Source organism: Equus asinus, chromosome 6, assembly GCF_041296235.1.
Source record: "Equus asinus isolate D_3611 breed Donkey chromosome 6, EquAss-T2T_v2, whole genome shotgun sequence".
NCBI classification, from domain to species: domain Eukaryota; kingdom Metazoa; phylum Chordata; class Mammalia; order Perissodactyla; family Equidae; genus Equus; species Equus asinus.
The window spans coordinates 43,001,321-43,027,170 of record NC_091795.1 but is presented as its reverse complement, the minus strand read 5'-3'; the positions used below and the strand labels follow the sequence as shown (position 1 = coordinate 43,027,170).

General features: G+C 45.4%; 1 protein-coding gene across 2 annotated transcripts in view; it reads right to left on the bottom strand.

Annotated features, from left to right (window-relative positions):
* ADD2 (adducin 2) overlaps positions 1-25,850 on the bottom strand; it is a 100,881-nt gene that overhangs the window by 51,148 nt on the left and 23,883 nt on the right. The window contains exon 1 of one of the 2 annotated variants that reach the window (XM_070511984.1): positions 576-714. The exons of the other annotated variant lie outside the window; for it this stretch is intronic. The gene's annotated coding sequence lies outside the window, so the exon portion shown is untranslated. Of the gene's footprint in view, positions 1-575; positions 715-25,850 lie in introns of those variants that run through there. 2 annotated transcript variants of the gene reach the window in all.

Here is a 25,850-nt window from a genome sequence, read left to right as displayed (position 1 = left end):
CCCTCCACTCTTTGCTCAGGGGAGCCCTAGAGCTTGCTCTCGGCGGCGTCTCCAGTTTGCCTCCTCACACTCTTGACCCCTGCTCAGCAAAGACTCTGCTTGGGATTCACCCTCCCAGGAGAGCAGCTGGGGACTGCAAATCATGAAAGACGCTCCTTGTCACAGGTCATTTTCTTCCCTGTCCAGGTACATGTAATCACTGGAGTATGAAGTCGCATTTCTATGGGTTGTTCCTTGTAGCTATAAAAGGCCAGAAGGCCTAGAAGGGGAGTAACAGGTGCCCAAGTTGTCTGACTTTTTGTTAAAATCTATTTAAGCTCCGTGTGCACTGAGGCGAGGCGGGGGACTGTCTCCTTCCACTTCAGTGGGAGGTCTCCAGGCAGGAACAGACAGTGTGAGCACCCGGAGCCCAAAGTGGAAAGACGCTGCAAGTTGTCATTTCCCAGCTACTCCCCCTACTGCCATGGGCACAGCCACCCCCATGGTTGTGCCAGTCTCTGAATGCCCCAGACCCCCAGCCCCACAGCACAGCATTTGCTCCAAGCTTCCGACTTGAAGTCAGAACTCAAACTCACCCATCGCAGAATAAGACCTCCCAAAGGGAGGGAGGAGACGTCGTAGTGGCCTTGCTGCTGTTACTTTGCAGAGTAAATGGAGACCGTTGAGTAAGGGACTAGACCACACCCTGCCTGGTTTGTTCAGATAGAGAAAGGTCATGCCTCTGCATGGTGGGATTATGGGTGAAGCTTATCATCATCTTTTTCACACGCTTCTGAATTTCCCAAGTTCTACATTAGGTAGTCACTGCTGTGCCCATTTAGGACGAAAATAGTTTAAAAGAAGAAAGGGAGAGGAAGGAAGGAGAGGGATGGTAAAGTCTCCCTCTGTCTTTCTCTGGAAACCCCCTTGGCTGGAAGAATCCTTTAACCCCCAACTGCAGCAGGCCTGAGAAGTGCTGGTGTCTGAGCTTCTCTGAGGCATACCGTCCTAGCGAAGGCCAGTGAATTTTAACACTCTTGTAGCAAGGGGCCCCAAACCTAACCGTTGGTAGGCATTTTTTTCCATTCTTCTATTATCCAGGAATTGCACTGCTGTGGAATGAATGGACCCAGCATTCTTTCTCACCACTGAGAATCAGTTCCATCTCCTCTCACTGGACAAGCACACATTGGTTGAGTATCTATTGGTGCCCAGAGTGAGCAAGAACTGGAATTGGGCATGAGAGGGAAGATTCCCAAAAGAAATACGATTTAGTCCCTGTCTGCTAGAGGCCTACGGTCATGATAAGGTGAAAAATACAAATACAAATAAAACTATATAGTTATATAGGCATATATAGACATATATATATATTTCCAACAAGCATTGAACACATTCATTTCAGACCACATCTGACATTTACTTTCAGTTTCCTGTGTATACAGTCATGCATCATTTCACGACAGGGGTACATTCTGAGAAGTGTTTTGTTAGGCAAGTTCATCATCGTGTGAACATCAAAGAATGGACTTACACAATCCAAGATGGTATAGCATACCACCCACCTAGGCTATGTAGTATAATCTTATGGGACCACCGTCGTATATGAGGTCCACCCTGGATGAAAACATCATTATGTGGTGAATGACGGCAAATGTTAATCAACTAAGTTCAACACACTACAAGAAACTGAAAATGAATGAATGTGTTCAATGTTTTTGGAACAGGAGACCAGAAACCTTGGGTCCACATTTATGTCCTGAGTTAGACCTTAGTTAGACCTGAGTTAGACCTTGAAGGAAGACATTACTCAATCAACAAAATTTGGGCTGTTGAATCCAAATAGCTACTGGTGCTGTACTGGGCCCTTCTCGTTGGCGCTGCAGTGAAGGGCCCCTCATCCTGGTTTTCAGGTGAGAAAATTGAGGTTCTAGGAAACGGGGTCACTTGATCAGGGCCACAGAGCTGTTGAAGAGCAGGGCATGGGTTTGAACCCATCTGGGTCCAGAGCCTGTCCTCTCTTTTCACTTCACCATGCTTTCCTCCCCTCCTCCAAATGAAGGTGAGCAGGTGTAAGCGGCCTGGTGGGAAGGTGGAGAAGGAGGTCGGCAAATGGCCAAAGCCCAAGGCCAAGGCTCCATATTCCTGGAAGAAGCCCCAAGGATTCAGCCGGCAACTTAAAGGACAATTCAAGTTCCTGTTTCTGGCATGGGGACACCAAAGGATGTAATTCACAATCCCTGCTCTCAAAAGGCCCACAATGGAGCAGGAGCAGGAGGTGGCTCATAGAGAGATCATTATACTACTCGGGGGGGACAGTGCTCTGATAGAGTTCATGAACCACGGGGTTCCAGGCAAGTCCCAACCTCGAGGCTCCAGCGCTGAGCTTTAACTTGCTTGTCATATACCTCTGCCACCACCCACAAAACCATGTGGACTTCATGCCTCCAACGAAGGGGAAAGAAAGGGGGATTCAGGAAGGCCTGGTGATGCAGAGACAAAGCTAACCTATCAGGATGACTGGGCTCAGGCTTCAAATACTCAGTCCCTTCAGTGAAAAGGTCAGCCAAACTTGCATACTATGTGGATAAAAGCTCATCAAAAAGCCTGTCTAATTGAACTGACACGGGCCCTGATTCACTGTTCCACACCTCAGGCTGTCCTTGAATTCAGTCACAGATACTTTTAAGGGGTCATCTTGTCTACCTTTTGCCTTCAGGCAAGACTGTACCTAAAACCAATGAAGCCATGTTTTGAAAAGTTTCACCTTGGTCAAGTTCAAACATAAAACAGTTGATTCTGCTTTTTGGCCTAATCTGAGAGCATCTGTCCTTCAATAGGAAAGCGAATGGAACCCACTGAATCATGTGGCAGGACTACCCTCTCCCCCCTCCCCACCTCCAGCCAGGAAGTCCAGGAAACAGCTACTGATGATGTGTCCTTCTCTGCCTAATAGAATAAAGTATATCCTAGGCCACAGAGGTGGAAATAAATGCTCTTTTAGCACATTAAGGTCAAAGTTATTTTGCTGGATTTTTTTAAATTGGTTTTGTTGGTTTTTGTTTTTTTTTTTCTCACTAATTGGGCATCAGATAAAATTATAAGAACAGCTTGCATCTAGGACTGGAGAGGGATCTGACACCATCTCTCCCCTCTCCAGACTGAGGAAGCTGTAAAAATTCACAAGTCCAATGAGACTTGGGACTTTCTGAGTTGGAAGGGAAGGAGGAGGGTGAGTAGGCTCAGGAAGAGGGAATGGTGGGAACTGCAGGAAATATGTTAAAGTGTGAGAAGGCGTAACTGCTCACATGAGGAACTCTGCTGGCCTCTGGAACATGCATGTGGAGACATCCCAAGAGCCTGAGAAGTGAGGTGCAGGCTGTCACAGGGTGTCAGGAATAAGATGGAAAAAAATAGGAGGCACGTTTGAATTTCCACTCCTCCATGATCCTCCCAATGATCCTGTATGGTTTGGATTTTATTATGAAGATATTAAGAACGATTTCACCTTCTCTATATACCCGTTTGTGTGTTTGCATATCCATGTGTCAGAGACAATGTCATGTGCTCACCAAACCCACTTCCTCTTCTTCCTGGGCACCCAGTTTCCCAGCGCCCCTCCATCTGGATAGGGCCATATGGAATGTAAGTCAATGGAATATAAGCAGAAGTGATGTCTGTCACCTGAAGCCGAGGCAATTAAGAGCAGGATGCCTTCCCCCGACTCTTTCTCCTTCCTCACCTCCCTGCTGGATGCAGAAGATCCAGTGGAAACTCTGGGACCCTTGGGGATGATGCAGGCCCCAAATGAAAGGAGTCGGGCTGCCACTGAAGGCAGCCCAGTGAGCATCCGAATGGAGATTCTGAGGTTGTTACAGCAGGTACCCTACCCTGAAAACATATTCACACCTTTTCTTTAGCTTGGGGCAGTTTTATTAACTCTGTGCTTATTGCTTCCATTTCACTTATTCTAGTGTCTCCTTCAGGATCACCAATTATCCATAGGTTTAATCTCTGTTCTCTAAATTTTTTCATTTTTCCCCTCATTAGTTTTGTCATTGACACTTTCCTTGCATTCTGACACTTTGTCATTGTTCTTTCCAACTTCACTGATTTTAACTCAGCAAAATTAATGTGGATTTTAATTCTAATATTGAACACTTTATTTTTTGCATACTTTCCTTACCTTATCTTCATTTTCACTTCAGACCTTTTCTCCTTGGTCTATTCTCTCCTACAACCACCTTCTTCTTTTCTTAGAAGCCATCTCTTTCTGAACTATATTAAGGATACCTGATTGTTTTCTGACATTTTTCTTCTGGCTCCTATAGCAGATTATTATAAGAGGTAAGTCCTTCTTTTAAGATTTCCGGATCATTTATCTTTCTCTGAAGTGTCTTTTCTCAAGGCACTTCTGTTTTCCTTTGTTCTCAAATAAGGTGAAATCAAGTCCCCTAAGATACAACCTACAGAAAAAATAGCTTCTAACAAAAGGTGATCAGGAAACCACATGTTTTCTGGAAATCAAATGTGGTGCACACACAATGAATGGTGACTTTTAATACCTCCAGGCAATTTCTGCACTAAACTGACCATAGCAATTACCTTAATAGTCAGTCCACTTAAGATCAGAGAGATAAAAGGACAATTATCAAGGAAACCAGCTCCATCCCACATCCCAGGTTATAAAATTGGTACTCCGTTTATAGAAAACTTAATAAAATTCAATCAAACTCATTTCTAGGTGGCAGGGTGATCGATCTATTAACACCAGACTCGAAGAAGTGAATACTCAGGTGAATCCACAAATCTTAAAATCTGACCCTCCACCTCATAACTTCATGAGATTCCATAAAACTATCCATAAAATTTAGGAAGGATGGAACAAAACATAAACATTATGGTAACAATTTGAGGGCTATCAGATACTGGAGACTCAGTTAGCTTTGCTTCCAAGACATCTCCTGCTTGAACAAATGACATGGGAGGCTAGTCATACAGGCGAGCACAAGGAAGACCTTTGATGGCAGAGAGATACAAGCCCAGGAATTGATTTGATAGTGAGGGGTAAAAATAAAGTCAACATTGGCATTACTGTATTTCTTCAAATCTAAGACATCATTGACAGACACATCATTATTTTAAATATTACTAATAAAGGAAAACCACTGCAAATTATAATTGTAAGTCATCATTAATTGGAGGACACATCCCAATTTCAGAGATATTGACATGAAGGGAAAAATGTGTTCCTTAGAAATGATGAAGTATAGGAACCCAACTTAGAAATTAGTGTCACCAACTTTGGGACTACCCTTCACATGGGGGGGGGCAGCAGGTCATCCACTGGGTCAGGAAGCCAAGGGAAGAGACAGGAGAAATGGGCGTGGAGCTTTAGGAGAGCCCTGTGACACACTGACTCGGGGTTTATTGGCAGACAAGGTTTGTTGGCTTCAGTCCTGCTTTTGCCAGATACCGTGTCCTGAGATCTACGACAGCAAGGCAGATGGATGTGCCAGGCTCCCAAACAGGTTTCACTCAGTGCACATCCGTGTTCTGCTCAGGAGGCATCTTCCTCCTCTGTGAAAAGGAGATAATGTCAGAAGACAAGACCAGACTGGGATGAGAAGGCCAAAGCTTAAAAGACAACAAGATGAAATGAAAATGGAGATGGATCCACTACCTGGATTTCTGATTTGCTGAACCGATGAAAACCGCCACGGCTGGAAGTGCTCTCCAGAGGGACTAGCATACGGTAGGTGCTCAACCAGTGCTGGTTCCCATCCCCTATATCCTCCCTCCAAGAACGTTCCTAGATCTGCCATTCGGATCTGCTCTGCATTTCCCCAATGTTGGAAGCAGAGAGAGAGGGGCAAGCAGAGAGAAAATTAAGAACTACTTCAGGGGTTGGAGGGTGGTAAACAATTCAGTAGGAGTCCAAAGCTATCTCACTCCATTAAGAGTCCAGGGAGCTGGCTCCACCATACAGCATCATGGCTAAGAATCCAGGCTCTGAAGAACATTAAGGGCCCAGGATCAATTCCCAGCTTTGCATCTTTCTGTCTGTGTGACCTCGGGCAAGTTACTTAATTTCTCTGAACCTCAGTTTCTTCATCTGTACAATGGAGAGAGGAACAGTACCTCCTCAGAGGATTATTTGAGATAATATATGCAGGCACAGGCTTTGCACAAAGCCTAATAACTACTATGGGCTCTAAGAGCTCAATAAATGTTTGGTGCTACTATTAAATCATTCTTCATGTGGTCTATTGACATCGTAACAACTGAATTTTTAAAATCATAGTCTGGATTCCATCTTGCCAGCAAGCATACAGCTGGGCTGACTGCCCCATAAAATATTCTCAAGGGAATGTCAATGAAGTTGTGAAGGTGAGCTTAATAAAATTAGGCAGGTTATGTTGGCTGCTGAATTTCTGTCCGACAGACACAGGTGGATTTTTGACTGATACACAGTGTTAAACGGTGGGCTCCATTTGTCCATCTGAGCAGGTAACCTAGAGCTTCCAGTGCTGGTAACAATGCCGCTTGCATCACTGATGAGAATGCCTGGACTGGGTTGCAGGTTTTTCCAGCTAATTCCCTGACCGCCTTGACCCAGCCATTTATTATAGGCACATCTGACATGCTCGCGCCTTAGGAAGGGCTTCTGGCCCTTCTTAGCAGTCAAGCTCAAAACTCAAGAGAAAGGGGTGAGATTGTCAGTCTGGGAAAAATACAGGAGGCAAAGGATTGCAAACCAGGGCAGAAAATCATGAAGGATATAAAGAGGGTGAGTGCAGGGGGAGATCCCACTTGTCACCACTCAAAACAAGGGCATTTAAAGCAAATTAAATGAGGTTTCACATAGTGGTGAGTAAACAAATGGACTGTGTTAGCCAAGGCATGATATGGAGTGAAAGTGCATGAAGCCATGCTAAATATCCATCTAAAGACCTTCGATAATAAACACTCACAAGACGTTCAGCCATGCCAAGCCGTCTCATGGAAAAGTGTACCTATACAGCGCTAAATGAAAAAGGATTTGGGGTGGAATAAATAATAGCTAGGGGTCTCCCCGCCTCCCAACCTCCATGCGCTGTGGGGTGGGGGCGGGACAGCTGCCTGCGCTCCATCTCGCCCTTCTTTGTGCCCAGCATCCCTGGGACGTGTGACAAAGGGCCTGGATGCCATCTCTCTCCTCCACCTTTTCAACCCACCATAATTTCAGAAGCATTATTACATATGGTGAAGAGCACAGGTTCTGGTGAAGACTACCTGTATGTATCCCAGGTTCAGCTCTCCTGGCTGTGAGACCATAGGCGAGTTACTGAACTACCCCACACCTCAATTATGGTAGCAACCCGAAAGGGTTGTTGCAATCAAACGGATTCATCCATGTAAAATACACAGGACAGTGTCTGTCATAGAAGAGGCATTCAATAATGCTGTATTATTTGGCAGTTTTCAACAGTATGGGTAGATCAAAATCCCAAGCTGCTGGAGCAGCTGAGGAGGGTGAACATTGGCAAGCAGCTCAGAAGCAAGCTGCCTGGGAATGTTCCAAAGGGCTCTATAGTGGCTTGAACAGTTGCCCCTCAAAAAATATGTCCATGTCCTAACTCCCAGAACCTGAGTGTGACCTTAGTTGGAAAATGGATCTTGACCAATGTAATTAAGTTAAGAATCTCAAGATAACTCATCCTAGATTATCCAGCTGGGCCCTAAATCCCATCACAAGTGTCCTTATAAGACACAGACACAGAAGAGATGGCCATGTGAAGACAGATGCAGAGACTAGAGTGGTGCAGCCACAAGTCAAGGAACCCCAGGAGCCACCAGAAGCTGGAAGAGGTAGGCGAGGACTCTCCCTTAGAGCCTTGGAGGGAGCGCAGCCCTGGTGACGCTTTGATTTTGCCTTCCGGACTCCAGAACTATCTCGAGGTTTCTCCAACCTTAATGTGCATACAAATCACCTGAGGATCTGGCTAACCTGCAGGTTCTAATTCAGCAGGTCTGGGGTGAGGCCTGATATTCTGCTTTTCTCAAAAGCTCCCTGGTGCTGCCAATGCTGCTGGTCACAGACCACACCTTGAGTAGCAAGGGTTTAAGAGCATATTGTCATCAGCAGCACTATGACAACAAAGGAGATCCCTGGAACAAAGGGACAGAAGTTATAGATCCAATCAGCCACTACACTGGACCACTGTGACAGTGGAGGAGCCCAGCTTTCAGCTGTGGGATAAAGAGTAGATGCGAGTCATTGACCTCTGGTGGTACATCTTCCTGAGCTCTGTCGATGCTTCTGAACTGAACAGCAGCTCCCTGGGGCAAGGCTAATGGGTTCTGACTGCTCCAGTTAATCCAGTTTATCACTCTCTAACAGGGTCAACCAAGAAGTGGTCTCATCCTTTTGGATGAAAGAAAGAAAAAATATTTTCTCATCCCTGGCTTATGAAGGGCCCAAAACAATTCCTGGGAGAATGGAAACTTTGAGACAGAATCCCAATTTCTTAATTTCAGTTAACTTGATGGAGACATTTATACCAGTACTTTTGCTCACATGTTTTTATAGAGTGAAGAACATTTGGTCCAAAAAGGAAACCAGAAGGAGCCTTTAGTGAAGCCTGGGCTCTTACTTGACTGGGGGTATTGAGAAGCTCAGGTTAGTTGACAAGAGAAGAGAGGCCACGGGCATATATGCCTCAGGATGAGGGTGGGAGTGAGGTAGCTTTACCCACTAAAAGAGCCTAGGTTTAAAAACCAAAATAAGCTGATCCACTAAGTCCAATGTAGGAATGGGCAGAAGAAGATACAGATGTCCCTTGGCCTGAATTCTCACTACATTCATTTTCCCACCGATCTTTTTCTCCAGAGCCCCTCCTCCAATCCATTCTGCACACATGGTTATATCTCTAAAATGCTTCATAAAAGCCATCCATGACTTCTTGTTTTCTGTAGTCAAGATGGTCACAGGCTTTATATCATGTACCAACTCCAGTGGATTGGTGGCTCTGCCTTAGGAGAACTTGAGTCCTCCCCTGCATTCAGTCAGAAAGGATGTGAGGACTAATTTCCAGTGTCTGCCATGGGCTCAGGGAAGGAGGAGTGGCCATTTCTTTCTGGACAATAGGATAAAGTCATCTTAGCTTTCAAGCTCAAGCTAGCACCAAGGCGTCATCTCCTACTCTTCCTCTATATGAAACACCCACCCCAGACAAGCAGAAAGAACCACCCTGTCCATCCCATGCCAGCTGCCAGCTCCACACATGTCCCTGCCTCTGTGGCTTGGCTCAGACCAGACCTCCCGTCTTCTCCTGGTCAAGTTCTTTCCATTCTCTAACGCCTAATTCTCTCCCTCTTCTCGGCTCCAGTACCTCATTTATCACCGAACTGGCATCTTTTCCTGCTATTACTCACCTCTGTATATGAGTCAGGACAGAAGTGGTTAATGTCTGAGTGTTCCTATCTTTTCCCCTCTCACAGGCCTCTCTCCTCCCAGAACTCCAAGGAGAGCCTGCCTCACATTATTGGTTCTTCTGGGCTTCACAGTGCAGGATTGACAGGGAAGGGAGACAGGGAGGGACCAAGAAGATGGGACCTTCAAGGAAGTTGGTGGTTTTTTAAGGCCTTATGTTGAGAAAAGAGCACCAATGTGAGGTGAGGGCAGCAGGTGGCAGAGAAAAGAGGATTTGTAGGAAGCATTGCTATGGTCTACATACTCCTCATTTCAGTCAAGAAATGCAAGACTTCAAGTTATTACGAAGGACTTCAGGTTACTTAAGTCCGTCCTTCAGGCCACAGCTGTGACCTCAGCCTGGACTCGTGGGATGTGGCCACGTAAGTGTCCCTTTTACTCCTCGAGTGCTCTCCTCCTGGCATGGCTTGAGGGGCCATTTTCTGCACCTGTCTGCCAGGGCCTGGAGCAGATCCCAGTGTGGTAGAGTTGGGAAGTCCCTGAAAGCACACCCAGCCCCCTCACTTTACAGATAAAGAGCCTGAGGCCCAGAGAAGGGGGTCTGTGGGCACCTCAAATTCCACTGCGGCTGAAATGCCTGCATGAGCAGTTTGTCCTGAGCTGATGACAGAGTGTGACTAGTACCACGTCCCCTTCTTCTGGAGGAGAAGACATTAGGTTGGCGGATATCCAACCAATCCAGTTTCACAGGTATTGACTGAAGACACTCTATGAAAAAGTGCTTTGTGTGACAATACCTTAAACATTCCAGAAAAGCCTGCTATGGACACTGCCCTGTTGTGAACTATTTTATGATGGGAAGCATCCTTTTGCACAGACAGTAACCATCCCTGGTCATGGATGAGGCCCTTCGACCTCTGCCTTGGGTTCAGCTCTCCACCCACAGGTGTGACCCCTCCCCTATCTCCTGTTTCTCACCCTCTCCCCCGTCTTGTGCCTTCCCCTCCTCCCCTCACCCATAAACACCTTATCTGAAGACTTGTTTCCTCTTCCCCCTATAGAGGCAAGTCCAGTGCAGAAAAAAGTAGGTGCACCTTGGGAATGTTTATTTCTGATGGTGGGAGTAGGGGAGTCTCATTAAAGACCACTCTGATCTTATTGGCCTGGTTTCCCCACTGGCAAACCCACAAGGCCACTGAAGTTCTAGCCCTCATTGAATGTGAATTATAGGGGACTTCAAAGGCAGCCTGGCCAGGGCTGCCTAACCATTCCTCAGCTTTCCCTGCTGACCCCTGCAGGCTCCATGTCAGTTGGCTTCCTGCTGGTTTGGGCACAATAGGAGGCACTGACCCAAGATGGGGAGAGACGCCAGGGCATTTCCTCCCTCACTCTCTGCCTCAAGTGGCATCTCCTCCTCCATGGCCCCAGCTCCCGCCTGAGAAGCCCACCATGTTCCAGCTTCCGCAGAGTGACTCTGGCCCCTGGGCTGGGACAACTCCACTTTCTCACCTTCTACTTCTAGACTCAAGACTTTTGACTGGGGCTAATCTTTGGGCTACCTCCCCAAGCCCTGTGTAAATGTCCTGCATTAAATTCCCTCTATTGAGATACTTGAAGAAGTTCATATTTCCCTTGTTAGACCCTAACTGATACACAGCCCAATCTTCCCCTCCGCCTTCATTAAACTTATGAGGAAACGGAGGCTGAGAGGGTGTGATTTGTCCAAAGAAAGACACAGTGACACTTAGTTGTTAGGGACTGGACTGGGTTTCCTGCCTCTGTCCTCCTCATCTCTGCAGAACGTGGCAGGGAATGCTCGCTTTTCACTTTTAAGGCAAAAGAGTTGAGAGTCATTGGGATCGACAAGTTTGAGACACGTGACTTCTATAGACCAGCCCCAGTCATAGAAACCACAGCCCTTTCATGTTCCAAACACACCCTCTGGATGTGAGGAACAATTTAAACCTTTACTTTGGGGATGAAGGCACATCAGAGTGGCCCGGGCTGTGACCATAGCCAGGTCACCACCTGCTTCTGTGCCTCAGTTTCCACATCTAAGGAAACAAAAGTGACCCACAATTACCATTTCCAGAAGCGTTTAAATATTTCTCTTAATATATGCAGCAAAATTCAACTCCTCAAATTTTTGGACCAGATGGTTTCTCAACTCTGCAAAGTAGGTTTAATTTAACAGTTATTTAAATATGCCATATATTTTAAATACACAGTGCTTTTGCTAATTAACACTTCATAATTTCTCGAGAATCCCACGGGCAATTGTTACCATTTGTAACTTGTGAAAGATAGTATCAAGAAAATGAATTCTATTTCATTCCCAAATTGAAGCCCTGGGATAGTATACGTGAAATATCTCGTCTCTTGCGCCCTGTGCAGATGGAGTGGTGGGAGAAGATGAGTGTGACTCCCCTGAGCCCCCTGGGGTTGCATGATGGGGACATGCGAGCATAGCACCTTCTTGGGCACCTCGAACATTAATGTTCTTCAAAAGGGCTGATGGGCCAAGATTAGTTACACAGAAGTGTCTAAGTTAAACAGTGACCTAACAAGAAGACATAGACATACGTGCACACACATATGTGTACACACGGCCCTTGTAAGAAAACAGCAGTTAGTAGAGCAAAATGACCCCCACGTGTGTGAGCCTGCAGCAAGGCAAACTAAGCCACAGGTGCAGAGTGGGGGCTAGGGGCGCCCTGCCTCCAAATCTCACCGGGCTGCCTAAACATCCTCAGCCCGCTCCTCTGTGCCTGAAGTTCGATCATTGAGAGGTTTATTTGGCTAAATAGGTCTCCTGTTTTTAAAGGCCAGCACTCCTGGGAGAGTTGATCAGATATTTGCTAATCTTCCCTACATCGGTGTGACCTAATGAGACAGCTTTCCTCCTGGAGTTTTGCAGACATCAGGAGCTAATAGGTCAGGGAACCCGAAGAGAACGTGGAACACTTAGGGAGATGCACCGGGAGGATGCAGGCTGCCTTGCTTTTTGTAACTGGGACCCTGAGACCCTGGGGAGTCGAGGAATGGGGTACTTAGAGGTTGATGGGGCAACAAGGAGGGAGGGAGGAGAGAAGGTCTGCTTGTCCAAGGTTCTGCCTAGGACCCCCTGCCTGGCCGGGCTCCCACCATGCACACCCTCTACAGCCTCAAGATGCTTCCTCTTTGAGGAGAGAGGAAGAGACATGAGCAAAAGGCTGACGCTGAGGCAGGGGACAGAAATAACAGGAAAGACTGAGTGCCATTGGGGAAAAGCTTATTGTGTAGACCCTTCTTTCTCAAAATTGTAAAAATAACAAAGAAATAGACCAGAAGTTCTAAGAGGGAAGGGCCTTGTCTGATTTTGCTCATCACTGTGTCCCTGGCACCTAGAATACTGCCTGAAAGAGAGGAGGTGCTTGCTGGGAATTGGCTAAATGAAGAAGATGGTACAGACCAAAGTGCAATGAGATGACCCTCAAGGCCCTTCTAAGAGCATCATTTCTGAGGGCCCACTGACCATTCGTGGCTGCACAACCTCTTGCTGGAGTTATGGACGGGCTCTGGGGAAAAGGACGATCCCTCTGCAGACCCCTACAGAGATGTATACTGAACTCTGCTGGCTTTCTGCTGTTCCCCTGGGTCACTACCTTCATTAGGCAGCATCTGCCAAATGGCCAGCCCACATGTCACATCTTCCCTGCTGACGCCCACAGCAGGAGGGAGATGCTGCACCAACCAACCTTAAGTTTCCCTTACCCAAACCTGTTGCTCAACAGGCAGCAGGCTCTGCACCAGAAGACACTGAAGGAAATTCTTTGGGGGTATTTTGCATCCTTCATTTTTGGGGCACCACAGGCAAAATGAAACTGCTGATCTTCTATTAGACCCAATGCCCCAAGGTGATGTTCATGGCCGTATTTTCAACTTTCCCCTCCCCTCTCATTGGGTTCAGAGGAGTAAGTGGCACAGGCAGCAGGTGAGAACCTAGCCATGATTCTGTAGTAAGGTAGGACAAAGTTAGCATTTTGTAACCAAACCATGAAGCAGTACAAAAATATATAGTATGAGGCCTATGGATCTTTACAGTTTGCAAAACCATTTTGTAACCAATCCAAAACAGCAGTGGATGTAGCCAGTGACACTCCTCCCTAAAGCCCATCTAAAAATCCAGATCCACGCAGAAGCACCTTGCTCGATGCTAGGTGCACAGTAAGTCCTCAATACATTTCTGTCCGAATGAGAAACATTAGAATGCAATGTGTGTCTGGACCAATCGAGATCATGTATGTATGAAACAGAAAGCTTTCCCAATCCCCGGATACACTTGAACCGTACGCCATACCATCGAGAACCCAGGGCACTAAGCAGGCATTCATTCCCAGGGCTGTGTCGTGGGGAAAGAGCACTGGACAGACTCCAGAGACCAGAGGAATGGTCCTGGATCTCCAACTAACTCGCTCTGTGATCTAGAGCAAGTCACTGAGCCCCTATGGGCTTCTGTTTCACCATCCATGAAAAAAAGTGCGGGACGAGGCAGCCTCTGAGGTCCCTTCCAGTTCTCAGGTGCTCCTTCACTGAGAGTCTGTGCTTTGCACAGCTCCAATGGTGTCTCAGCTTGGTCCCTGGGGGCGAAGGGCTGAGGGGAGAAACAGCCCCTGGGCTCACCTGCTCCCAGCCATGGTCAGATGGCCCACAGGGATGTGGGTGGTGGGGACGGAGAGGAGGATCCTGCGCCATCTAGAGTCAGAGTGGCAAGGGCACCAGGGGCAGGGAGGCAGCCTCTAAACAAAGAACTCAGCCCAGGAAGCCTCCTCTAAGCCGAGCCCGGGACCCCGCTGTTTGTCTGGAGGAGTCGGTGTCTTTCCTTTAGGAAGATGAAGGAAACAAAGGAACTTATGGAAAGCTTTAGAATGCCACAGCCTGTCCCCTGGTTACTGGGGGAGAGGGACATGCAGGCGCTAAATTCGAGCCACAGTGCTGCAAACTTCACAAGAGGAAGGAGTCGCTGAAACATCCCATGGAAAAGGAACCAGGTTCTGGCTCCGTCTGTTCATCCGTCTGTCTGGATCCGCCTTCCCCTGCTAATTAATTCCCATCTCATCACAGTCACTCTTGGCACCTAAGTCCCGCTCACAATTTCCCATCTATATTGCCTCACATTCAAGAATTCCCTGCACTGACATAGACACACAAAAATAAGACACGATTGAATAAATTAGCTGCTTTCATAAGCTCAGGGTCTAAGGGCCATCTTTATTAGATCTGCCATAGGCTATACAATTGTGCAGAATCTTTTCCATGAGTTTTTCTGGCAGCAGATGTGGTGGGAGACCCGAAATCACTGCTGGCACGTCTTCTCCCCTGTGATCCCTCGGGTGCTTTTTAAGGAGTCTTTAATAATGCATGGGAAGGGAGGGGCGGTGCATGAATTAAACACCACGCAGCTACCAAGACGTGCTGCCTTGAAATCAGGCCTGGTGGGCAAAGCAAATGGACCAGCTTTCAGCCTGAGTGAAACTTCTGGTTTGCATCAAGAATGAGGGTTTGGATCCCAAAGCTTTTTCTCAGGATGCCATCTGACAAGTGCAGGTTTGAGCCAACATCAGCTTGTCAAGCGCCAATTTTCAATTCCTCCCAGCAGCCTGGCCACACAAATCATTGCTAGCTGAAGAAGGAAGAAATTCTTTTCCTTTAGCCTTCAAGAGCGCTAGGGGTGAGTACATATTTGACTGACATCTTAAAACATGTTATCAAAAGGTGTTGCAGGTATGGTAGGATGCATCAAGGATCAGAGGCAACGCAGTGGCAAGGAAGGGAAGGCTCTATATCTGGATTCCCAATGTGCAGATTACATAACTGATGTCAATGTGCCACCTGGGAAGTTTTTAATATTGTTAATAACACAGAATTGGCAAGTGCTCAGAAGTGGGTTGCTGCCCTGATAAAGAAAGGATCGCCTTTCTTGTCCCCAAGTCCCAGCGCTTTCCACAGACACACAAAGCCCATCCCCAGGAGCAGAGGAGCAGACTGCATCTCTGTTGTCAAGGAAACCAGTCTGTTCTTAGCTCTAGAATTAGAAAACCTGGGCCTTGTCTCAGCGGTGCCTTCTGCCCACTTCTCCTGACAGGGCTGCCATCTCCTCCCCACTGGGGACACTGAAGACCCTTTCACAAAATCGCTAGCATTGGTCAGTGGAGTGGGGGCTCCATCGACAGCCCAAATCAACCAGCGGGTGGGTGCACAGGCCACACCAACAAATCCATAGAAAAAAATGAGTTTATCCACACAGAAAGGGAGAGGACAATTGACAAGGGCCTGGGACAAGTGCCAAATGAGTGACCCGTGTTACCAGGAATGGCTTAGGGAAGTAAGGTTGACCACCAAGCCGGCCCAACACTTTTCCCTCCAAAACATCCACCCCCACAGTCCTCCACACGGGAGACTCAGCCCGCTGGCATCCGATGGTTCAAACCTGGTGCTCTACCTGAGGCAGGGAGGGGGGCCCAGGGAAGCCTTCTGGGGTAAAGGGCCTGGGTTCAATGCTCCTGGGTGGGTGGGGGCATTTGGAGAGTTCAGGGTAGGACACGGGTCTCGGAGGAGGGGAGAGGAGAGCCTTGATATTGCTACCACCATGAAGGGGTAGTCCAAGATGGAAAGGAAAAAGGGAAGGAGAGAGTGGACCAGCTGCTGGCAGGAGAGGGGAGAGGACAACCGGCATCTTCAGGGATCTTCTCTGTGAAAACCAAGCATGGGGAATAAATTTGAGAGGCCCTGAGGTGACACCTGCTGAGGACAATCTTGCCCCCAAAACACCCCATGTGCTTGATCCTCTGAATAACCTGAGCCAACGTTGTGTCAGCACCTCTTTCAGAGTGAGCACCCTCTGCCTGGCCTTGTGCCTACTTGGATACACGTTTCATCTGTCCTTTAAACCAAGACTCTGAGGGATCCATTTCTGCCTCCTCCCTCCGTCCTCCACAACCCTGAGAGAACAGCTAGCACATCCTAGGACTGTCGAGGGTCTGCCAAGCTTTCACAAATGAAGGAATGCTTATTCTAGACCCTGTGAAATCACCTACAGAAAGTGTTCAGAATTTTGAAGTGATTACGAGAAAGAATTTGAAGATTTCTGTCTCTAGACTTCAAAGAGTATTAGCTGGATTTTTACTTCTAGTGGTGCTTTACCTGACTGTCCCAATTATTGTGATTGCTTTATTGTTGTTAATAATAATAATAGGGGCCAGCCCGGTGGCATAGTGGTTAGGTTTGCTTGCTGCATTTCAGCAGCTCAGGTTCACGGGTTCAGATCACAGGCACAGATCACGGGCATATACCCACACACTGCTCATCAGCCATGCTGTGGCAGCGTCCCTCATACAAAATAGAGCAAGACTGGCCACAGATACAAAATAGAGAAAGATTGGCCACAGATGTTAACTCTGTGAGGGCAAATCTTCCTCAGGAAAAAAAAAGAATAATAATAATAATGATGATGGTGATGATTCTTGTCAGCACAGGGAAGCTACAGTGAGACACTTGAACAGAGACATGGGGGAATTAAGAGTGACCTCTGAATTAAACCCTAAGAGTATCCACAATGCTTTGGGACAGAGATCTACATAATGATTAACTGAAAGAGAAAATGACTTCTTGGCCAGTAGGACTAGACTTTAATCTGACAGTGTAATGGCACGACGAAAGGCCATCACACATGTGAGTCAGTCCTGGAGGGATGTCACAGTGCTGGGGACACGGTTCATGCAACATGAAGTTTAAAATATCCCAAGTCCTTTGCTTGAATTTCTCAAACACTGTGAAGAACAGAGAGTCTCCAGCAGTGCTTTTTAGATCCCCCTTTTCCTCTCTGATTCGTTGCGCTCACCTACACAGCTGCCACATGCCTTTTCCTCAGGCTCCACCCTCCCCACCCCTGGAAACTCGTCCTCTGCCCCAGCCAGCTCCACCTTGTTCCTACTTCCCTATTCCCCGTTTCCTCTCACTCTGTGCTTGACAGCCTCAGCTTTATTATGCAAATTTATAACCTCATTCAATTTGTCCTTCCTTGACCCCACCTGCCCACCTCTCCTCCCAAGCCTGTCTCTGGTCCCCCACTTTCCATCCCAGAAGCCAGAAGAGCAGGCGTGATTGGCAGCCACCCTCTTCCCCGCTTCAGGAGCATACAACATGGCAAGGAGGAAGCTGTGTACACAAAACCAGAGTCTTCTTCAACCGCCAGGGGAGCAGAAAGGCTGAGGACAGTCAGATAGATGGTAAGGACTTTTGTCCCAACACCTAAAGAAAGACCATGTCAGGAGGAAGGAGAGTTGGACAGAAACGGAGGCATAAACAAGACTGTCTCAGGGGCAGCAGGTGGATTAGAGCTGGATTAAAGGGTGGGCCAGTCGGACAGACGCCTGGAGCCCTAATCATCAAGCAGCATTACAATGCCATCAGTACAAGTTAACTCAAGCTTATGTAGAAATACAGTGCGAGTTAGCCAGATTTTCATAGAAACAGCACCAGTTAACTCAAGTTTCTGTACACCACTCCTCACATTATGGTGACATTTAAACTGGTTCTGTTCCCATTGAGTAGACAGAAAACTTATGACAGCTCCCTGAGTGTGCTGACCTACAATTTTTAAGTATTTTTGCAAAATACCCCTCCAGGTTTCATGGTATAAGCATGACAGTCCCCTGGCATCTGTCACCATATTCAGATGAAATTTCCAAAACAAATAAGACATGATAGAGCGCTATGTACAGATAAGTTATTTAGCTGATTATATAGCTTCTAGAATCTTTCATATGCCTTTCAAGAAGCTGCCTAGTTCAGAAAATCGTGTTAATGCTTTCTTTATTTTGGACATGAAGAGAATCCATTTCTCTCTATTCTCGCTTTTTAAAAAAAGAAAGAAAGACTGAATGGATACTTAAATAATATCAGCTTGGAGGAAGGCAGAATCATTAGTCCACCCAGAATGCTCATGAAAGCACAATTCCTGAGAGAGGGAGACCCACCCTGATATAAAAGGGATGCTTCAGGCTTGACACTGTTTTGAAACATTTAATTCATCCAGATTTCCCTGTTCTGATTCTATCTCCCTAAGAATTCTTCTGATTGTGATTCAGCTTCTCACATCCATGTGAGGCCCAAAGAGAGCAAATTCTGGCGAAAATCCACAAATTAACTCTAATCTTCACTACTACTCTTTCGAGTGGGAATTATTCTCCCCATTTACAGAAAAGAAAACGAAGGCCCAGAGGGCTTAAATTGCTCAGGAAAACACAACTAACAAGTGGCAGGGTTGAATGCTGGACCTGGGTTCATCTGATTCCCAAGTCCAGTGTACTGTAAGGCCTCCAATTGTTTCTATAGTTTGTTTATTTTTTTAATTAAACAATACTTGAGAGACTTATTTATAAATGAAAACAAAAATCCAATAAGGGATGACCAGAGTTTTTTAAATGATTACAAATATTATAAGAAATTCCAGTTTAGGATGGTGTCTGGTTAGTGATCCATAACTCACCCTCCCCCAACTTTTCACTGTAAACCAATATCAACTTATACACAAAATCAGATCGTAACTCATAAGCACTCCAGAAATGAAGACTGACAATTAGACTAGATAGAGTCAGAACGATGGATGAACACATACTCATCACAAGACCAGTGAAAGGACAGGCACAAACAGTGACTGATACAGGCACTTGTCTTTGTCGCTTGGAGGAGAGAAAGCTCCACAGCCAGAAGGTGAGGCCTTATTCCTTCCCCATTGTCTCCTTCCTGCCTCAGAGTCTGTACCCTCCAGAAAATTTAGCAAACTTCTCACTATGATGTGGAAGCTGCACCTTGAGCGGTCAGAGCTATTTTACACACATATCACCCCTGTGAGCATCTCTCACACACATCTGTACCAGGATTGCAATGTCAGTCATGCAACGTGGCCAGGGACAGACATGGATTACAATGCTGTGTTGCAGGCAGAGATCTGAAGAAACAAATAAGAAGTGGCTGTGACAGGATGGGTGTGAGAGTCAGACAAAAATCCACCTGTGGCCACTTACAAAAAGATATATATATAATGAGGTCATACAATATGATTAAAAATAACTAGCTGGACAAATATGTACCAGGAAAAAGTAAATGTAAACAAACTATGGGTTGTAATATTTATATCAAAGACAATAAAATTCAAGATAAAATCCTCTAGATGACACAAAGTCTTTTTTTAAATTTTTTTGCTGAGAAAGATTGGCCCTGACCTAACATCTGTTGCCAATGTTCCTCTTTTTGCTTGAGAAAGATTGTCCCTGAGCTAACACCTGTGTCAATCTTCCCCTATTTTATATGTGGGACACCGCCACAGCATGGCTTGATGGGCAGTGTATAGGTCTGCACCCTGGATCTGAACCTGGGATCCCTGGGCTGCCAACTTAACAACTATGTCACTGGGCCAGCCCCTACAAAGATTCTTTTTATTTTTGAAAAGAGTAATTCCCATAATGAAAATATATTGAACTGTTATGCATCAAATAACATAGCATTGTACGGAATATATAAAGCAAAAACTATTGAGAATTGATGAGAAAATAACAGGATCCCAATAATAACAGATGAAATTAATATGCTTCTCAGTCCATGACAAATTAAAGAGGCTAAAATAAGGATGGAGGAAATAAAAAACCTGAATAGGTTGATTAATTAGCCTTAAAGGTATCCCTCGCTGTCCACATTTGCACATTACAAACTCGGAAAACTAATAGATTTTGACAAGATGTACACTAACGTTATACATTAACATTACAGAAAGCAATTTCACTGCATGTGTCTAGAGCAGGACAAAATGCCAGATAAAACAAACACTCCAGCAAAGCATTTCTTCATTCTAGGAGAAGCACTATTTATCCTCAGAGAGATAGTGGGGGTTTTGTTTTGGTTTGGTTTTTGATGGGCTCCTTAAAATGCGAAAAGTGAGTTCCTGTCTCCCTTGCTGTGAAATAATAAGAAATATATATCCCAGTCTCCACCTCTAGATCCTAACACAGAACTCCTAAAAGACTTGTAATTTCCTAAGTGATAAGGGCGATAGAAGCATCTTACACAGAGCTCTTAAATGCCTTGGAATTTCCTTGGTTATAGGAACATCTTTTGTTCTAATGAGGTGACTGTTGGTGGGCTCCTAGATGGCTCCTCGGTGGGGGCTGGTCACCAGGAAGACCAAACCACGATTAGAAGCTTGGAATTTTCAGCTCCACCTCCCGATTCTCTGCAGGAGGTGGAGGAGATGCTGGAAATTGAGTTAATAATCAATCATGCCTATGCAAGGAAGCCGCCATAAAAATCCCTAAAGTATCAGGTTTGGAGAGCTTGCAGGTTGGTGAATGCATCCATGTGCTGGGAGGATGGTACCCCCCAACTCCACTGGGACAGAAGCTCCTGCGCTTGAGACCCTTCTGGACCTCACTCTATGTACCTCTTCACCTGGTTGGTCATCTGTATCCTGTATCATGTCCGTTATTCTATAATAGACCACTGGATGTAAGTAAATGATTCCTTGAGTTTTGTGAGCTGTTCTAGCAAATTATTGAACCCAAGGAGCGGGTTGTGGGAACTACCGATTCATAGCCAGTCAGTCAGAAGTATGCAGAGGGTTAGACTTGCAGTTGGTATCTGAAGTGGGGGCAGTCTTGTGGGACTGAGCCCTAACTTGTAGGATCTGACACTAAGTTCAGGTAGACAGCGTCAGAATTGAATTGAATTATAGGACATCCAGCTGGTGTTGGAGAATTGGTCAATGTGGGAAAAAACCCACACATTTCGTGTCAGAAGTGTTTTCCGTTTACTCGCCAACCCTCCCCAGCCTTGATGTGGAAGAAGATGGTGAAACAAAGGGCTAAGTTGCCCTGCAGAGGAAGTAACAAGAAAATCAGAAGTGGTGCACCAACAGCGAGTGGGGAAGGATGGGAGGTGCAACGACAGGCAGGGGCCCTGGGACAAGAACACAGCGAAGAACAGAGGCCTATAGAAAGAAACAGCCAGGGAGAAATTCTCCGTAATGGAGAATGGCCAATAAATTTCGAGAATCATTGATGTCTGACTTTGAATTTAAAAGTTGTTTCCGGCCCTACATATAAATAGCTTCTGTATGCCTAATCCTTTGATTAAAAGTCTGACATGTAGAAGAGCCTTGTGTTAGTGGTGCTTTGGGAGAAGAAAGGAGAAAGGACAGTGTTTAGTGAGGGCAAATGTATTAACAAAGAGGGCAGCTCCTCTGGGAGGCAAGCTCTCAAGTATGATGGACGCTATTGTTCACCAGTATCTGCCTCCTCTCTACTTTCGAGTATAGGAAAGAATGATAATTTCCCACTCTCTTCCAGTTTGGCATTGCCATGTGTCTTTTTGTGGTCAATGAAATATGAACAGGAGTTCATCTGGAAAGAAGCAGTTTAGAACCCTTCCCCCTGCTGCAGCCACCAGCAATTTTCAGATGGTGGCAACTCCATCAGCCTAAGTCTCTGAGTAAGGAAGACATGGGACAGGTCCCCCCCAAAACTCAACAGACATGCAGCAGGAGCAAGAGAGAATCTCTGCTGTGCTCAGCCACTGAGATCATGAGGCAGCTTGATACCGCAGTGTAGTTGGCCTGCGTGACTAACAGCATGAGGAAGGTCAGGGTCAGAAGCACCAATAACACAGAGTATGATGGACCAAGAAATGCATGCCCTTCCACCCAAAAAATCTTGGGGAATCTGTGGAAGGCGTGAGCCTTCCCACGGTTTGTAGAACAGGGGCTTGAGTGACACTTTGATTTCGTATTGAAAGAAAAGGTAAGTTGCATATTAAAAACAGAATGGAGGTCTTAGAGATATTTGAATTACACATTAACGGAACGTTTATAAAAATTTATTGCAAGTTAGGACACAAAGGAACTTTCAGTAAATCCTTAAAATTGACAAAGACATATTCTATGACCACAAAACATTAAAACCAAGTAATAAATTTTAAAAACAAAAACCTGCCACCTAGAAATCTTAAAACTCTCCCCTAAATATTGTTTGTTCAGAAAGGAAATCTAACTTGTAATTGCATGTTATTTAGAAAATGACAAGGAAGGCACAACATATTGATAATTAGGGGCTGCAGCCAGAGCCACATTTAGAAACAGACTTATAGCCTTTACTACTTTTATTAACAGGAATGAAGATAAAATATCTAAGCATTCAACTTGAAAAGTTAGAAAAACAGAATAAATCTAAGGAAAGAGAAAAGAAATTAATTAAAATAACATAAATTTGGGCCAGCCCCGTGGCCGAGTGGTTAAGTTCGCGTGCTCTGCTTCGGCGGCCCAGGGTTTCGCCGGTTTGGATCCTGGGCACGGACATGGCACTGCTTATCAGGCCACGTTGAGGTGGTGTCCCACATGCCACAACTAGAAGGACCCACAACTAAAATATTCAACTATATCCTGGGGGGATCTGGGGAGAAAAAAGCAGAAAAAAAAAAAAAGGTTGGCAACAGTTGTTAGCTCAAGTGCCAATCTTTAAAAATAATAATAATAATAAAATTAGTAGAAGAAAATTGATTAATTAATCCCAGAGCTGGTTATAAATAAATAGACACATTTACGCAACGCAGTAAAGGAGAGAAGCAGCAAATAAATAAAATTGGAAATGAGATTGGGAATATATCAGCACATATACGGAAAACAAAAATCTATGAGGGCTGGAGGAAGCAAGAAATAGGGCAGGAAGAGGCCACCTGCAAGCAAAGCCAGCCCAGCCCATGGCGCTGGGGAAGGATGTGAGACGTTTGGGAAATGGCTGCTTGTTTGCCTTGGATATCAGCAATTATTCTAGCAACTTCTAGGGAGAGTCATATTTTCAACAATCCCCATGCTTAATGAGCCCAAGCTTAATTCTCCACACAGAGAACAATGCAACCCTGGCTTTACAGTTGTTGGGGAGGACAGGAACAGCTCCATTTCCATGACCGGTTCATCTCGCATCACACTGCCTTGGATCAGGAGGGTCGCCTCACACTAGGATTGGCCTACAAAGTGCCATTAGTTCTTGGAGAGGTGAGAGGGAGCCACAGGCCATGGGGAGAACAACATGCCCCCAAGATGTGGTACAACAGTTAAGTGCTAAACCTTCGTGGGTGGTGACGATCTAGGCCCTACTTTTCCTTTCAGGGCTAAGTCAAGCACCTCCTCCGACTTGAGCCCTTACTTAAAATCTAGCTGGTAAGAGTGAGCCCTAATGCAAACTATGGACTTTAGGTGATAATGATGTGTCAATGTAGGTTTGTCAATTGTACCACTCTGGTAGGGGATATTGATAATGGGGTAGGCTATGCATGTGTGGGGGCAGGGGGTATATGGGAAAACTCTGTACTTTCTGCTCAATTTTGCTGTGAACCTAAAAATGCTCTAAAAAAACAAATTCCATTAAAACAATCTAACTGGTAACCATCATTCGCAGGTCTAACTTGGCAATCACTATTTATTGCTCTCCTCTGGCATTTCCTGGATCTCTCTCTCTTTTCTGTCCTTTCTCTCTCCCCCCCTTCCTCTCTCACTTCAGACCAGTCCTAACCACCCTGGAGTCAGGAAGCCAGGATCACAATCCCAGCCCCTCCACCACACACCCCATCCAGCTGTGGACTCACAGGCAAATCAATTAATCAATTTTGACATCTCTCTAATCAGCAATAAAATGAGGATGTTGGTCTCGATTAGAAGTTTTCACACTGTGTTCTGAGAACCCTGGAGGTTCTAAAGAAACGCATCAGGCATTCTACAAGCATTTGATTCCATCTGTTCTAACAATCTGAAAGACTATAAAAAGCCATGCCCTTAATATTTCTAATTTAAATATGTCTGAGACTACCAGTACCTTGTGCTATTTCTTCTTTTCTATGACTTCTTTTCCTTCTGCAGATTTGAGAACTGCCTAAGACACGTCCTTAGATAGGAAAGTTCTATTTCTGAGCTGGTAATTTTTTGGAGAGTAAAGCCTGTTCATTCCGCTCACGTGAAAATGTACCATCAAGTACATCACCGGAGAATACTAGCACTGGGCTCCATGAAACACCACGGGCAGCTCAGCGACATCTGGGGCCAGCTCTTGACATGGCAAAACTAAGTTCTCAGAGTCTTATCTAACTTTCAATATTTCTACATATTGTTTCTTTTAGGTGAAGTGAAATAATTACCCTTAAAAAGAGAAATGGACTGCTGGTGGAAGAGAGGCAATTTTAAAAGAAAATATGATGATGCCTGTGGCCAAAGTCATCAAGTTCAAGGTGAAACATCAAGTCAGACTCAGCTGGTACCTACTGATCCTTCAACTCTTGCTGGCTACAGGACAACAGTGAGTGAAACAAGAGGAAGGCCACAAAAACTCAGACAAGAAAATACAGTCGCTATTATCTGTCCATGGGCTCACCTTTTAGGTCAATACAATCCACTCAAGTCCTTGATATGCTTTGTAGAGAGAAATCTGACAAAACAGCTCTAGGGTCCCCACCATAGAACATGTACCTAGTGAACCTAAAAATGAGGTTCTTGGCCACATTCACTGTAAAACAAACATCTTAATGTTACTTTTTTAAAAGTTATATAATATTTGAGTTTGACAATGCATATTTAACATTGCCCAAGAGGGAAAAACACATGCTCCCTGGAAAAAAGTTATTAAATCTTACACTATGGACCTTGTTATACATGTGTGAAATGAAACGCCTGCTTCAAAAATACCGGTACTGCTGTCAGATAGCACAGTCCCCCAAAGATGTCAAGACTGTATTTCATGAATTCGTTAAGTAGGTCAAAATTGTTACTGCAAAGTCACATCTTATGATGGGTTAGGTTCCAAAGTCCATCAGTAAGGCCAAAATTGGCTGTACTCAAAATTATCCTTGAACATCTCCATGGCCATGAAGAAGACAGTGTGGTTTTGTATGTATTGCCCTACATCATAATGTGCAGTGCAGGTATAGAGTATGTACATTATAATGTATGACTCATAAAAGGATATGTGCAAAATATAATCTGGTCGAATTTTTGCTCTCTTTCTCTAGGAGTTGGGTCACCGTGAGACAAACGTGAGCATAAGGCACCTCTCCGCTCTACAGGAAATGTTCAGCGTTTCACTTTCACAGAGGCAGCATCTTACGCTTCTCTTTCTGCTGCCTCTTTACATTACAATCACCCAGGGAATTTGTAAGGGAGAACACCTGCTTCAAAACACTTAGTGATAGAAGGAAAAAAATATTTTTTCTTCTCAATAAGTGGGTAAATCTCAAATAAGTTTGTAAAATTCTCAAAGATTTGTCAGGCTTATTCTTAAATTAACCCAGTTTTAAAAACCCAGAAGTAGAGGCTTCCCAGAAGCTGAGGCTGGACCTTATTTAAAGTCACCCCTGTGCATGGCGAAGAAAAGCACAAGCTATT